Raw genomic sequence first — 15,597 nt, 5'->3', positions numbered from 1 at the left:
ATGTCAACATCCAGCTGCAGACTTCTTAGGTATCAGTGAAGATAACTGCTGATATCTTAGGTAACTGTGAAGATAAGTGTACTATGAGGCTGTGAAAAACAGACTCAAGAAGTTTTACCCTAATATAAACTGAGATACATTGGTTCTACACTGAAAATTAGTTCACTTGCTGAAACTCCTATACCCCTACCTCTTTCATCTCAATAAATCTCAGGAGAATTCAGTGAAAACTATGCTTGGAAGTAATCACTTTTGGCTCAGGCAGTTGCCAAAGGGCCTGATATCAGACTGGAGAGAGGTGTTTTGTGTGTAGCCTTTACTTTTCAATATTTTTATCAATGACTTGGATTAAGAGATACAGAGAATGCTTATGAAATTTGCAGTTGACATAAAATTGGGTGGTTTAGCTGATACTCTGGGAGATATAAATAAACTTAAAAACAATTTGATAGGTTAGAGAATTGGGCTAAAAGTAACAGAATGAATTTAACACAGACAAAAGTGAAGTTTTTCATTTAGGGAACAAAAATCAAATACATAAGTGTAGGATGGGGGAATATCTGGCTAGTTAATGCAAGGCAATGCAAGTTAAAGTAGGCAATGCAAGTTAATGCAAGGCAATGCAAGTTAAAGTACTGAATATCATTAGAAATATAATTTACAAATCAATCCACTTTGTTTGGTAAGACTCTGCTCTGAGTGCTGTGTCCAGTTCTATCCAGTTCTAATTTTTAAGTAGGATTCAGAGAAACAGGAACAGGATTAGAAAAGGACAACAAGGATGATTAGGGACTAGAAACTTGAGTCCTGTGAATACAGATTGAAATTGTTGAATAAGCTTACCCTTGAGAAGACTGAGGGGGGATATTATGTCACTCTTCAAAGAGCTGAAAGGATATCACACAAAAGGTCAAGATCTGTTTTCTATTGTTCTATTGAAGGGTCATTTTATTGTGCTTGGTGGACTTGTAAAAAAGCTAGAAAATTTTGGGTTCAAATACATATAGTGATACAATGAATTTTAAAGGTTAATACTCAATTGAAACTAAAACTTTTCTTGCTGGGACTAAATGGACAGACAACTAGAAAAGACTTAGGGAAGATTGTTTTTATATATGGTAACTGCAGCAAAATTATTATATGCACAAAGATGGAAAGACTCTGAAATTCCCACACTGGAGAAATAGTTGGTGAAGATGACCCAATTTGCAGAGAGGGCAAAATTGATTTGTTTGATTAGAAAAAAAGACAATTAACTACATTTGTTAGTGTCTGGAAACTCATTGTGGACTTTTTGCTGAAAATGGGAAAAAATGAACTTGTGATTTATGAGTTTTATGATTAGAAGGGAGCTATGACGTAACCTTAGAGAAAGAGGATAAAATATAAATGCATTTATAACTGCTGTAAAGAAGGTCGGAAGCCACTTCTTTATATCTTTCTTTTCTGTATATTTTATTCCTTATTTACTTATAACTTTTTTTTATTTTCTGTTTTCTTCAAACTTGCATTGTTTTTATTTTGTAAAAACATATTCAATAAAATTAATTTGAAAAAAGATCTGAAGACTGTTAAAGAACTGAAAGCCAATAAATCATCTACAAACAAACAAACAAACAAAAATCTGTTTTCTACTGTTCCAGAATGTAGGATATGGAATAAAGTTTTAAGTTACAGGAAGGCAGATTCCAAATCAATGTTAGAAAAACATTCTAATTAATAAGAATAGTTTGGTAGTAAATCAAGTGCCCAGGCAGTTGGTAGGTTCCTCTTCACTGGCTGTGTTTAAGAGGAAGCTCAATAGCCTGGAATACTTTAATTTGGATTCCTAGAGTATTGAATTTAAATGGCTCCTTCAAACTCTATGATCCTAGATTGGGGAAGACCGATATACTTTCTGAAGCTATTGTCTTCTGAAAAAACAAACAAACTGGTCCCTAAATTTAGAGAGTCTCTCTCATAGAGTATAAATATTAAGAAACTACAAATTATTTGTAAATGAACCATTAAAACCAACTTAATCTTCTCTTGGAGAGGTCATGTTTGTTGCATATATTCCTTTTATCCAGAAAAAAACTTGTTCTTCTAATTTTTTTGTCATGCTAAATTGCCTAATTACAGCAGAGGTACAGGTTCCTTTCTTAGATGTGTTTCCTCCCTATTATTTTAGAAACAGGCAACCAGTCAAATTCAAATGACAGGTCATTCTTCATTGATACAGTTCAGCTTTGGACATAGTCCATTCATGATTTATTATTAGATGGATTAACAAATATATATCAGAAGCCTAATATATATCAGAAGTCCCCAAATGTTTGAAAGTTTCTGAAGCTAGAGAAGCCAAGATATTGCACTATCAAATGTTTAAAATGACTTGTTTTTTTCTCCCACTTGATACTTCCCTCATGCTGACTTCATATCTAATCTTCACAAGCAAATACTATGCATAAAAATGCCCTCTGGCAAAAGTTCAAAGGCTTTTCATAAAGGTATGTTTCTAATAATCAACTTCAGAAATAAATCTATTACTTCTTAAACAAGATCCAAATAGCTGAAATGCATGTAAATGCATTTCAAGAATAAACTTGCTTTTTCTAAATTTTTAATGCCATAGAAAAGTCAAGGCCAGTCCAATGAAATATAGATTGCTGTTGTGTCTAGACCACAGTAAAACAGGATCTTTCAAATCAAAGATTTGGATAGTGAAGAATTGCTTTTCAAATGTTATTTGTTCTCATCTGAGTTTTTAACTCAGGTCACTGGACCAAGAAAAGCATGTCTTTGCAATGCAATAGAGAAACAACTGCCTCAATACTGGGCTATTAATTTGCTGTTTTATGTCAGTACTTGTCAGGGAAGGATGATCTGTAATAGAACATATGTGCATACCATAAGAGCAGAATGTCCACACAAGGGCTTGAGAACATTAACAGCAGGTCTGTTGAGGACTGGGTGGTGGCTCATAATTTATACAGTCAATGCTACAAAATCATCTATTGAGTTGCATCCAGAAAGCAGGCCACAGGACATGTGGACCTATGAGAGTGCATACTACCCAGTATTTGGAAAAAATATGAACAAAGTGATGGAAAATCAATCTATTCTTCTGAAATGGGATTCCAACAGCTGAATAACTGGGGCAAGGGTCTAAGAGTTGAATATCTGTGGAAATTTAAATTTGACTGCAAAGACAAGAAGGCATAGTATAATCCAAAGTGGGACCAAAACATTCTGAACTGATATTGACATTCCCAAGATCATAAAATAGACTACTGAAATTAATGCTGGTAAAATAGGCAGAACTGAGAATGGTGATAAGGTTTTCATTTGCTCCTTTTCATCTTGAAATTGGTCTGCTCATAAACCACAGCAGACCTCTTGCTAGTGAGTATATTCTCTAGATAGGAGCTCGATATGATAATCTCATCCTGTGGTTCCAAGCTCAGTCCTGAACCATTTCCCAGAGGCTGAATGGTCTGAAACCTCTTCCTAAGAATGTATAAGGCTGCTTAGCAGAACTGGTGCTTTACAGCAACTGCATGCTTTAGACTTAACATAGATGGCAGGCAAGATCAGTACATAGTCTGAGTTGTGTTCTTCTGTGCTACAACAGGAAGAGCTTGTTCCCAAAGCAATGCCCATTACTTAAACCAAACAGGTACTAAGAGTGACTTATTTCACAGCTGCTGCATTTTTGAAAAGAAGCCCTTAAGGGCATAAAAAACTAAGGCCAATGAGCATACTCAGTTAGGATAAACCAACAGGTTTCTGCTTATATGCTTCTGCAAACATATTCGTTGCTATACTTGGAAATCCCCCTCATTCTAACCTGACGTGTGTTACTGTTGGCAGAGGGAAATCCCACCTACTTCAGTGAGACGTGGCCTGACTTGCCAGTTTCCTGGCTCTTGGCTAGCTGACTGCTAATAAAAGGCATTGCACATTTTGGATGAGAGGCATAAAAAATGTGCTGTTTTTAGGTATCATTTTGCAACTAAACTTCATACCAAATTTCAGTTTCTAGTCTGTTGCATAAAAATGTAACAAACTCCATGGAATAAGATCAAAAGCCATATCTAGTATTTTATTTATCCTGGCAAATAAAGCATGAAGAAAATGGGAACACACATGTAGTGACTATATTCAGTGATATACAGTAAAGAATTGTAATAACTAAGAGCCATCCAGAATGATTTTTTTAAAATCTCTCACTAAAGCCACCTAAGCCACCCCCCTCTTGACAGCAAATTCCACATTACTGCAATACGCTGTAAGTAAAACAATTTGTAATCAATAGAAATTTGCGACTGTATAGATTCTCTTCTCTAGCAGCTTCATATAGATACTATACAGTTAATTATCACCTCTTGTGGTAAAGAAATGTCTAACAATCAGCAGTTAATATACAAATAGAAGAAATTAATACACACTATATATTCACATTGTTTAAGAGAAGCAGAGGTGGCAAGTTTAGAACACAATACAGATATTTCATCTTGACAGATTAAATATGAAAGAGTTGGGGTTTGGGGGGCTCCTATTTTCATTGTAGATTAACTGTGGGAGTAGGTCAGTTTCTGCATTACTGTGCATACTTTTGATATATTGTACCATGACTATATCCATCTAGATCATCCTTTGGGACTTGTTTGAAGATCACACTGGACTGATGAATTATGCAGGGATGTAAATCAATGATACACACTTCTAAGTACATTTTGTATGAATTACAAAAATGAAATGTCTTGAAAAAACACATTAACTTCTGATCTGTAATCAATTATATTTGTTCTGGCTGAAATTTAAAGAATTCATCCATTCTCCAGGATTATCTGTCCCCATCCAAGCCCTTTAGGTCTTCCAATGGGGTACCATTGCCACTGTAATTGAGCCCACACATTTTGCTGCCGGTCACCCTCTTCTTTGCTTTCCTTCCACCTTTCCCAGCATGATGGACTTCTCACTGGGCTTTTGCACAATGCATCCAAAATACATTAATTTGAGCCTGGTCATTTGTGCCTCCAGTGAGATCTCTGAATTGATTTATTTTATGACCCATTTCTTTGTTTCCTTGGCTGCCCAGGAGTCTTTTCCAACACCAAGGTTCAAAAGTGTCTATTCTGCTCCTTTAGAGTTAAAAAATGCTTTATTACTGGGTAAGAAAAGGATACCTCCTGACCAAAAAAAAAAAAGTGATAGCCATGAAATATACTTTTATTGATGAGATAAACCATGATTCATTTTTTTAAATGGAAGAAAAATGTCAAAATGTGATGGTGCCAATATTGCAGGTTATTAAATTACTTTTGGGGGGCAAAAGCCTCAAAAGATTTCTATTTAGCTGCATTAGGAAGTCCTTTTAGAAGCCAACATAACTTTTTGTATGTTGTCATGGACCAGTTGTAGAAACAAATGGTGCAAGAGATGGAAGATTTGCCCCCGGTTGGAAGGAGGAGGGAGGGTAGGATACTATAGAAAGGATAGATTCAATCAATATCATCTGAAATGAGAAAGCCTAAAAAAAATAGTTGAAATGACAAAGGTCCAAATTGAGCCAGCCATCCTTGTGAAGAATGGTGCATTACCTACAAGAGAATTACCTCAGGAGAAGCACTCTCAATCACCCATTTTGTAGAAGAGAAATTTCTTGAAGATGTTTTAGAAGTTATAAGGCAGTCTGGTGTGGATTAGACTAGAACATAATATGGTAACCATGCAAAACAATTGATAGAAACCAAAGATGGTTATTTTTGGAAGCCAATAAACAATGAAAGCAAGTTAAGTCCCAAAAAGGCTGTTATAGGGGAACATTAAAGATACCACTTTAGCACGCAGGCTGATACAAGTCTGCTGATCAGGACTGAAAAACCTGGTGCTAAGAAGACAAACAGTCCAACTTAATAGTGTGGGACAGCATAGGAGTGTATGAAAATGAGTTAGAATGGATGACCATGATAATGGTGAGACTATTTAAGAGGAAAATCTTGGTTTCAGCTTTCCTGATGAATGAGAGGTCAGGAAGAATAGGTATCCTCTTCTGAGAATGATCCTGGTACTTTAAAAAAGAATCAGTAAGGCTTGCACATTATGACCATCATAATGTCCATCAACAGAGAAATCAGTGGTAGCATTGCTGAAGATATCTACAATAGAGATCCTGAAGCCACTGGATCTGGAATCACAAAAGCCTTCATCCTTCTTTTTCTTTTTGTCCATAGTAGTATTAGGCAGGTCAGTACTTGAATGCTCAATCAGCAATTTACTCAATGCCAATAATGGTACAACAGGCACCTAAGAATACTTTGCAGGTAGTGAAGAAATCAATTTGTGAAGAATTCATTTAAGAAGTGAAGATGCCAGTAGGTAATCTGGGATGCATGGTGGTCACCTTGGAGAAAGTCAAAGGGTTACAACTGCTTTGGAGTCTGCTGCCCTTAAAACTTCCTTCCAGAGAGTGGTTGAAAACAGGAAAAGCTACTATAATTAACCTGTTTGGTAAATGGCTGCTTATACATGTCTGTTTGTCCTTGGAAGAGATTAGGCTCACAAAACCTTGCTCTTGCTCTCACAAAATTGCCACTTGCAAAATGGGGCTAATGATATGAAATTAAAGAAGGAAGCTACAAATGTAGATGTCCGCAGTGGGGACAAGGGAGGGCCAATTGTTGACCTGTGCAAAGCTACAATATACAGAAACGCTGTGACGTATGTACAAGCCATACAAGGCAGAGCCATACAGCTGTATTAACCTGACATAGAATTGTGTCAAAAAGAGATGATCTAGGAATAAATTCATTAGGGGAGGTTTTTAATTTTTTAAAAAAATATTGTATTATACACTATCCCATTTTACTTAATGTTTGGTGAAAAATTCCACTGTCATTGAATTCTTAGATACATTAATCTGCTATAAACAAAAGAAAAGCAACGCAGATACTTTCAGCCAATGCCCATGCCACATCTTTGAGATAATTTTGGAATGGTGTGTTTGTTCATGATGAAGGCTGTTCTTAAAATGTGCAGGTATTTTTTGCAGAGTAGATTATACGATGTTGCTATGGTACCACCTGCAGGAAAAAAAAACTATTTATATTCCTGGGTTGTGTTGTCTGAAGATTATATACTAATCTTCAGAAGTCCATTATTTACCACAGCTTTCTTAAATGACTCAAAATGTTTCTAAGCACTGGAGGTTATGTTCTCATGACATGCTTCACCACCATGATTAATATGGCTCATGAGATTAACACAAGTTTCCTGCATTTGCAAACCATATTCAACCAAATGTTAACCACAATAGTTTGGTTCACATGACACACTGGGCTAAAAATTGTCTAAAGAAAAGTTTGTAATCAGGCTGTCTCTAAAGCTCTTCCTTTCTATTAAGTGTGTTCTGCATTTCAGCCTTTAATTTATAAAGCAAAGAAGAAAACCTAACAAAACCTAGATGTGAATTTGCACCCAGTTTTAAGGACATGGTTTAGGTATGGTTGCTTTCCATTAATTATATTAAGACTTTTAAAACAATTGTTTTAAATACATTGTTTATATCCTGCATGTGTCTCCTTTTGGTAATCAAATTATGATTTTTTTGTATTAGTTAAAATGAAGAAATGTTATCATTACCACCAGGTGATGATGCTATAGAAAAGGTGATATCTGATCCAAGTAGATGGTTCAGTGAAACAAATGCAATGTACACAGAAAAATTATCTTGCCTACTTCGATTCAGATGCTTGCGCATTTCTGTACTTTTAGAAGTTATGGGAAGTTACTGTAAAATTCTCAGTATAATGGCATATGAAGAGGATCCAATTTTATCAGATTGTGATAAAATATGAATGCAAGTTATCATTGACCTTTGACAGTAATGTGCTCTTTCAACTGAGACATTTCATTACTCAGTAATGTTTGAACTATCATTCCTAATGTAACAAATCAAGAATGCCAAAAGCAATGAGATATACTGAATGTATGTAAAGGGAGAAGCAATGAAGTACGAGAAATAAAGATAAAACAGTTCCTAGTTTATTATGTATAGAAAGAGATTTCCAGAATTTACAAAGGCCCACATATTTCATTCCAGGAATAATTTCATTTGAAGTATTTGCCCATATTTCAGATGTTTTTCTTCATATCTATATATCTCTCTATATATTTATATATATATGTGTGTGTATGTATATATACACACATACCTATACACACACACATATAATTTTATACACACACACACACGGGCACGCTCACACGTGCGCACAAGCACACACATACATACGTACAATGGAAGACTTAGCTTTATTTTTCTGATATTGTCTACGTTCCTGTGCAACCAATAATTTCAAATTCACACTTGCAAATACCATGCACAATTGCCTTTTCATAATGTTTCACAGGAAGAATAAAAAATACTGTATTTTTAAAGAATTCAGCTGAATTGCAGTTATTGATGGTATCAGTAAATATGACTATACATCCAGATTCATGGGCCATTGATCCATATAATCTATTACAATCTTAAAAAGAATAGTACCCTAAGCTATTCTTAAAATGCCTTCTTTTAAGCAATTTCCCCCACCCATCCCACTCTGTTTATAACAGAATATAGTATACCTCAGTTCCACATCAAAAAAGATGTGCTGTAGGAAAAGTTACATTTTAATTAAAAAAGTACAGGTATAAATCAAAAACCTATGTTAAATATTTAATACTCTTCAACCAACATTAACAGTTTGTATGTAATAATTTACACTTATGATTTGTCATACAGGTTTTTCAGCAGCAAATTAAAATTTTATGTTTTACATAGATGAGCTAGTAGTATACCCACTGTCACTATATTATAGTCGTGGGCACATAAGTTTACTGTCACCAGTTAAATCTCTATGATAGAGGAGGACGCAATCATAGACTCATTGTCCAGGTGTCACAGTGCTTTTGCATGGCACACACAAACAAAAAAAATTTTTTTTTTAAAAAAAGAGAATGTGCAGTTCAGTTAATTAACTCCTGAGGTTTGTGTAAAGTAAACAAATTGAACTGGATGCATCGTACCCATCTACTGGGGAAGAAGACTGAGGTCCTAGTTGTGATACACAAAACCAAGTGTGGATACCTATGAGTTCAAAGAAGATTTTTTTTCTGAGGTTGTGTAGGTCATCATTCTGAGAAAAGAAGAAAGAAATATTATTGATATACTAAATAATATATGTATATATACAAGTTTATAATTCTATTTCTTATAAATATACTGTATAGACATCCAAGTTTATAATTCCTATAAACATGATAGGCATGGAATATTTTCTGCATGGGAAAAAACACAGCAGATAAACTATAAACAGTTTTAAAAAATATTTAGCACTTTAAGTGCCCAGCTGTGGTCTGTTTGACACAATTTATTAAGTCATAATTGGTTGTATTCAGCCATCATGGTAACTCAAAAGACATGCTTTACATATCATAATGGCTGCATTCACATAACATGCTATGACAAAACTGAACAAACATGATATGGCATACATGAATCCAGACTATCAGCGAAATCTACCACAATATTAAAATAGCTTCTTTAGCACGCTATAAGAATGAATACCTGCAATACAGTTATCATTTGCATTAACAATTAAAATGAACCAAGGCAGATCCATGCTACATTACATTACATGATTCAAGGAATCTAACCAGGTATAGCAGCTATAGGTAGTTCCAAGTTTCAGGAACTCTTGAAGACTGAGATTTCAAACTGAGCAGAAGGGAACAGTAGACAAAGGGCTATGTAGTATTTACTTGAAAGGAAAGTATCTGAATTTAAGATATTCCTTCTCCAGGGATCAGCAGATAGGGAAGAATGAATAAACTATAAACACAGCCAAAATCCCTGCGCAATGCTCAGATTCCCCACCTTGTCAACTTAGGGCTGCCAACTTCAGCTGAAATCAATTCTGAAGATTTCCCCCTTCCAGATAAATGGTGTACATATGTAACATTTGTGCATGCATAGGCATATATGCATTTGCATTTATATACACTTACCAGAAGCCACACTTAAAAAGGGGAGTGGGAGAGCCAGGAGAAGAATTAATAATTACTAAAATAAATCGCCTGTGAAGGTGCCACATTTATAAAATTAAATGGCTTCCATCATCATTATGGACGCGGTGGCGCTGCGGGTTAAACCGCTGAGCTGTCGATCGGAAGGTCGGCGGTTCGAAACCGCGCGGCGGGGTGAGCTCCCGTTGTTAATCCCAGCTCCTGCTCACCTAGCAGTTCGAAAACATGCAAAATGTGAGTAGATCAATAGGTACCGCTTCGGCGGGAAGGTAACGGCGTTCCGAGTCGTCATGCTGGCCACATGACCCGGAAGTGTCTATGACAACGCCGGCTCCAAGGCTTAGAAACGGAGATGAGCACCGCCCCCTAGAGTCGGATTCGACTGGACTTTACGTCAAGGGAAACCTTTACCTTTACCTTATCATCATTATCAGTAAGTTCCTGGCTCACAGACATAGAAATTATTCTCATATATTGAAACAGTCAATACCCACACCTCTCCAATGAAAAACATGGGCCAAAGCAAAATTACAGCTGGGAAGAGAAGGGGGAAGAAGTGGGGAAAGCAATGCGAGATGGAGATGAAGAAAAAGAAATAGAATCATAAGGTTGGAAGGGATCTTGGAGATCTTCTAGCCTAGTGTTTCTCAATGCTGGGAATTTTAAGATGCGTTGGCATGTTGGCTAGGGAATTCTGGGAGTTGAAGTCCATGTAACTTAAATTTCCCAATGTTGAGAAACACTGTTCTAGTCTAATCCCCTGCCCAGGACACGAAGCCTCATATCATCCCAGACAAATGGACTGAACAGCAAACTGAAAATGACAAGAGAGAAGCATTAAGAAAGGGTTATACTTCCTATGCAAGCCTTCTCAAGCACTGGCCAATGAATGAATGCATGAATTGGCACTGGCATTGGCCCAACCTAATTTTTAGGCTAATCTTCAAACCAGCTATACTTTACAATAAAAGAGATGCAATCATTTGTACTCTCTACCCAATCCTAGAGTAAATAGGACATTTTTTTTCTTTTTAGGATAAAAGCAGCTTGGAAGACAATTCTGAGGAGATACATGTTGCGAGTTAAACATAACTTTCATGCCTTAGGCGTGAAAGCCGGCTGGATGACCTTGAGTCAGTCACTCTGTCTCAGCCCAACTCACCTCACAGGATTGCTGTTGTGGGGGAAATAGGAGGAGGAAGGACTATTAGGTATGTTCGCCACTTTGAGTTATTTATAAAAATAATAAAGGTAGGATAAAAATAAATAAATGTATGTATGTATGTATGTATGTATGTATATATGTTCTCTATCTAAAATCATTAGCAGGTATTTTATTTCATTCAAATAAAAGAGTCCTTGGGAAAAGAAAGCAGATTTATACATTATTTATAGTAGGTACTTACAAGTACCTACTATATCCGTTTGAAAATCTTTATCTTATTTTTTTACCTTCCAAATTCCATAATGTCAAACAATGTGTGGCTGAGTTTGGGGAAAGAGTTTGCTTGGCAAGATTCAAAGCTAACCATTATGAATATACAAAACTGCTGCAGAAATCATTGTTCCAATAACTGCACAAGAATCATTAGGATGGTAAATGCAAATATTTGCATTTGACCAGACAAGCAACAAAATGTTTTTGCAAGTGTGGTGGTATCATTCATGATTTTGCCAGTGTATTCTATTCCATTTTGCCTTGTCTCCATCCATCTTCCTTTTTTCCTCCCCAACAAAAGACTGAAATTCTGTGTTTCTGGTCAATATTTATTCTTCACTGGTTTGCTTGGAGTCTTCCTCTCTCCCTCTTTAGGTTATGCCTGAATGTACTAAACCATAAATCATGTTTAACAAATAATTGCTGTAAACATCACAGTAAGCCAAAATAAACCACATTATGGACTTCTGTATTTCTTTAAATCTTTAGCTAACATTTTTACTACTTTAGCTAACATTTTTACTACTAAGTAGTACAGTACTTAGTTTACAGTACTGTAGGTGAATGGAGTGGTTTTTGTTACAAAATAATCCACATTTGTAGAATGAGCTCACTTTAAGAGTACACAGAAGTCCTTTTTAGTCAGAAAGCCGTTCTGTAGTCCTTCATTAAATGAAGGAACTAAATTCCTATGCATGCTTATTTAGGAATAAGTACCAATGAACGTGGGGTATGAGGTTGGGATTTCAGAAAAGATATTACACACTTAAATAATTACAGTATCTGTAAGAATTGTCCACAATTCAGCTTGTTCAAGAGGGCTGTAATATATTAGCCCTTTCAATAGAATACTGAAACTTTCCTCAGAGATATGTAAGGATTGAAAGAACTGCCTGTGCTACATGCATTTGCCCAAGAAACCAAATTTATTCTGTGTCATGCTTCACATGAACTGAAAGCCTGTGGGTTCCAGTTCACGTGAAGGATCTCTAAAGAATTTTCTTACAGGTCTTTTCTGTATTTCCAACTTTCTTCTGAACCCTCTCAATCTACAGGGGAGTTCCACCTTCAACAGCCATATGAAACTTAATATAGAGTCACAGCTTCAAACTATGTTGGTCCTAAAATTAGACAGTACTGCCATACTTCATTAAAAGGGCCAGTGACAAAGAAAGAAATTGCCTCATTTAAACTGGGAAGGGTTTACTTTTCATATTTGGCTGTTTCCCAGAAGTGCTGAATGAATGGTTTAGTGCAAGAACAAACTGTACCCAGCATGTTTTTAACCTGCGATGGATACGTTATCAAAGAAAGAGAAAGGGCAAAGTAGAGTTCTGCCATACATGTCAAACCCTGTTGCTGTAAGATATTTTGAATAGATAAAAGCAGTACTAATTATCAAGGAAAAATACATTAGGCATTTTGTTTGAGTAGCTCAACTACCCAATTGTGACAAAAGGAAGACAGTTTTGAGAACTATAAAACCAGTGACTTTTCTAATTCTATTCTTCTTTAAAAAAAGCCATATTCAGCATCATTTTTATTTACACAAATAATAAAAGGGTACTGAAAATAATAAAAAATATTCAGATCTACATTAGAACTTTTTCAGCTTACTAGATCTGTTGGACTTCGACTTACAAAACCATCTAGCTGCTATGGGGACCAGACTGGAAAATTCTCATCTATGTTAATTACGTTAAAACTGAATCTTGGTGACTTGTATTTTGTTTGCGCAAATGTAAAGAAAAAAGTCCATCCCCTCAATTTTTGAGGTTGATATCCTCAAAAGATATGTATGAGCCATGAATATACCACACATATTATAAATTGTGAGTGTTTAATGACAGAGCTCAGGCCAGTTACAAGTATAAATCTCTGTATTTCTAGAAAATTAATGTCACGTTCAGGAACTGCATAACAAGATAAATGTCAAGGACATTGTTAGATGATCTGCATTACTGGAGATAAGAAAGATGAACTGTATGCTGCAGAACATAGAAATTAAGCCACATATTTTTATGCCAGTCCCAGAGTTTAAATTTTAAACTTCTTTTTTTCTTTTGATTAACAGACTTTTGACTGTTCTTTTCCAAGCCTTGAGATTAGAATCTACCCAGTCCTGTCTGGTCTGAGTAGCACTGGATCCCACCTCACCAGCACCCGCTCTGTCAATCAGGATGTTATGAACTCCCCAAGAAACTAATCATGGCCTCTTGTAAACATGCACAGGATTTGTCTGCAAACCTGACTGCTGAAGTCATTGATAATAAAAGTAACTTGGATGTTTTAATTTTTATTTAAATCACACAAGATTGCAAAAAATAAGCAGAGTATTATCCCATTGTCAGAATAGGATACCTCAGTCTTGAGAAATCATTTCTTACCATTTCAAGACTCAGTTACTGTAATACTGTTTTATGGCATTATACCCCTTCCTACTTGCTCAAGGAAACTGTTACTCATTATAATTAGAAATACAATACAAGCTAGATTTCAAGAAGGTTGATCAAGACTGAAGTCGGGTTGGCAACCTGTAATGAAGCTTAAAAATATAGGAGGTAGTACATACAGATTGTTTTTATAAACCTTAAATCTCTAGTCAATTTATCATCTTTATTGTTACTTCTTCAAATTCTTCAAGAACAAGAATATTTTCAGATAAAACACACCTCCAAAGGGCAGTGGGATGGGCTGATAGGCTATATGAGAATCCTGCTTTAGGCCTGCCTACGTTGCTACATCTTGGAATGGCAGAAGTGCTTCCTATTATGTTACTATTATTATAGCCAGGGAATAGCTCTGCTTTTGCAAAATAAGAACCTGCATTTTCTAAAGGAAGCTGTGTTATTTCACAAACCATCAATGCAGTCAGAACTGAAGGCTATTCAAAGGTTATGGTTCTGCATTTGTTTAATGTAGCATTACCATACAGTATATGGGCTACAAAAATTGGAATGATATGATAGTAAAGAAGTAGAGTTTCCTGTACCTATTTATGTACATTCATCTAGTGGTTGCCTCTATTTCTGCAGCACAGAGCTGGTAGCCCTATTTAATATGATCTCATGTCCAATTTGTTTCTATATTTAATCCAAGATGATGATGATGATGATGATGATGATGATGATGATGATGATGATGATCTATAATGCCCTAAATGGTTTTAGCCCATGCTGTGTTAAGTACTGTTTCCACATTCATGAAGTTGTCTACTAAATAAATTTCTCAAGCATGGTACTGCTTCCTGTTCCAATGACTATGCCTGGGATGCAACCAAGGCCACTTCAGCTGTAGTACTTATGGAATGGAACTCCCATCCAAGAATGAGGCAGGTGGCCCCTTTGCTTACAGATTTTAACATCATGTAAATCTTGTTAGCAGAGATGCCGGGAGGATGGTATTGCTTATCTATATAGAAGTATCATTTCTGTGATTTAGTTTTATTAAAGCTGTATTTGTATATTTGAATGTGCAAATTACTTTGAAGGTCTTCTCTGAGGGCCAAAATGAAAGGTTTTATAAATCCAACTAGCACTGCATAATAACATGATTTTCAATTTGATTTGATTTTTTTTCACTTTTGTCTGTATGGTTATAAATCAACATGGGAGCATTTACAAAAAAAAGCAAGTTATACCTGATAGATGATTGATAGACAGACAGACAGACAGAGCCACTTTTAATGTGACCTGGTCATAGCTACCTCTCATGAATAACAAGACATTTTTCTGCTCATGATATGATTGCATGGTTTTGTCACAAGGGACTAAAATTCCTCATGAAGAAATTGCCACACTAACTGTTCTGCATTCTTCAGTGGAACCTAATAAAGACTAAAGAGATATTAATTGCATAAGACAATTATTTCAGATGAACTTTCTCCAAGCTGGCTCCTTCCATTCATGTGGGAACAGCAGTTCCCAAAGTTACCAGGAAATCTTGAGCCAAGTTGGCGAGGAGTTCTAACAGTGCAGTTCCAAAATAATTATAGGGTGGCCAGAAGAAGGTACCCAGTACACTGAAAATTCTGAAAATGCAGCTGGTTTTAAGTGTATTTTAATCTGAACTTCTCAGAACTCCTACAGAGCAATGTAGACCCAAAT

At 35.8% G+C, this 15,597-nt stretch overlaps 1 protein-coding gene across 1 annotated transcript in view; it reads right to left on the bottom strand.

The window, feature by feature from the left end:
- Positions 1 to 8,986: 8,986 nt before the first annotated feature.
- Positions 8,987 to 15,597, bottom strand: part of IRS1 (insulin receptor substrate 1) — a 57,598-nt gene continuing 50,987 nt past the window's right edge. The window contains 1 exon segment of the mRNA XM_063306682.1: positions 8,987 to 9,164. The gene's annotated coding sequence lies outside the window, so the exon portion shown is untranslated.

This window comes from Candoia aspera, chromosome 6, assembly GCF_035149785.1.
Source record: "Candoia aspera isolate rCanAsp1 chromosome 6, rCanAsp1.hap2, whole genome shotgun sequence".
Classification (NCBI taxonomy): domain Eukaryota; kingdom Metazoa; phylum Chordata; class Lepidosauria; order Squamata; family Boidae; genus Candoia; species Candoia aspera.
Note: the sequence above shows the minus strand (reverse complement) of the source record. Positions and strands in the feature narration are given on the sequence as shown.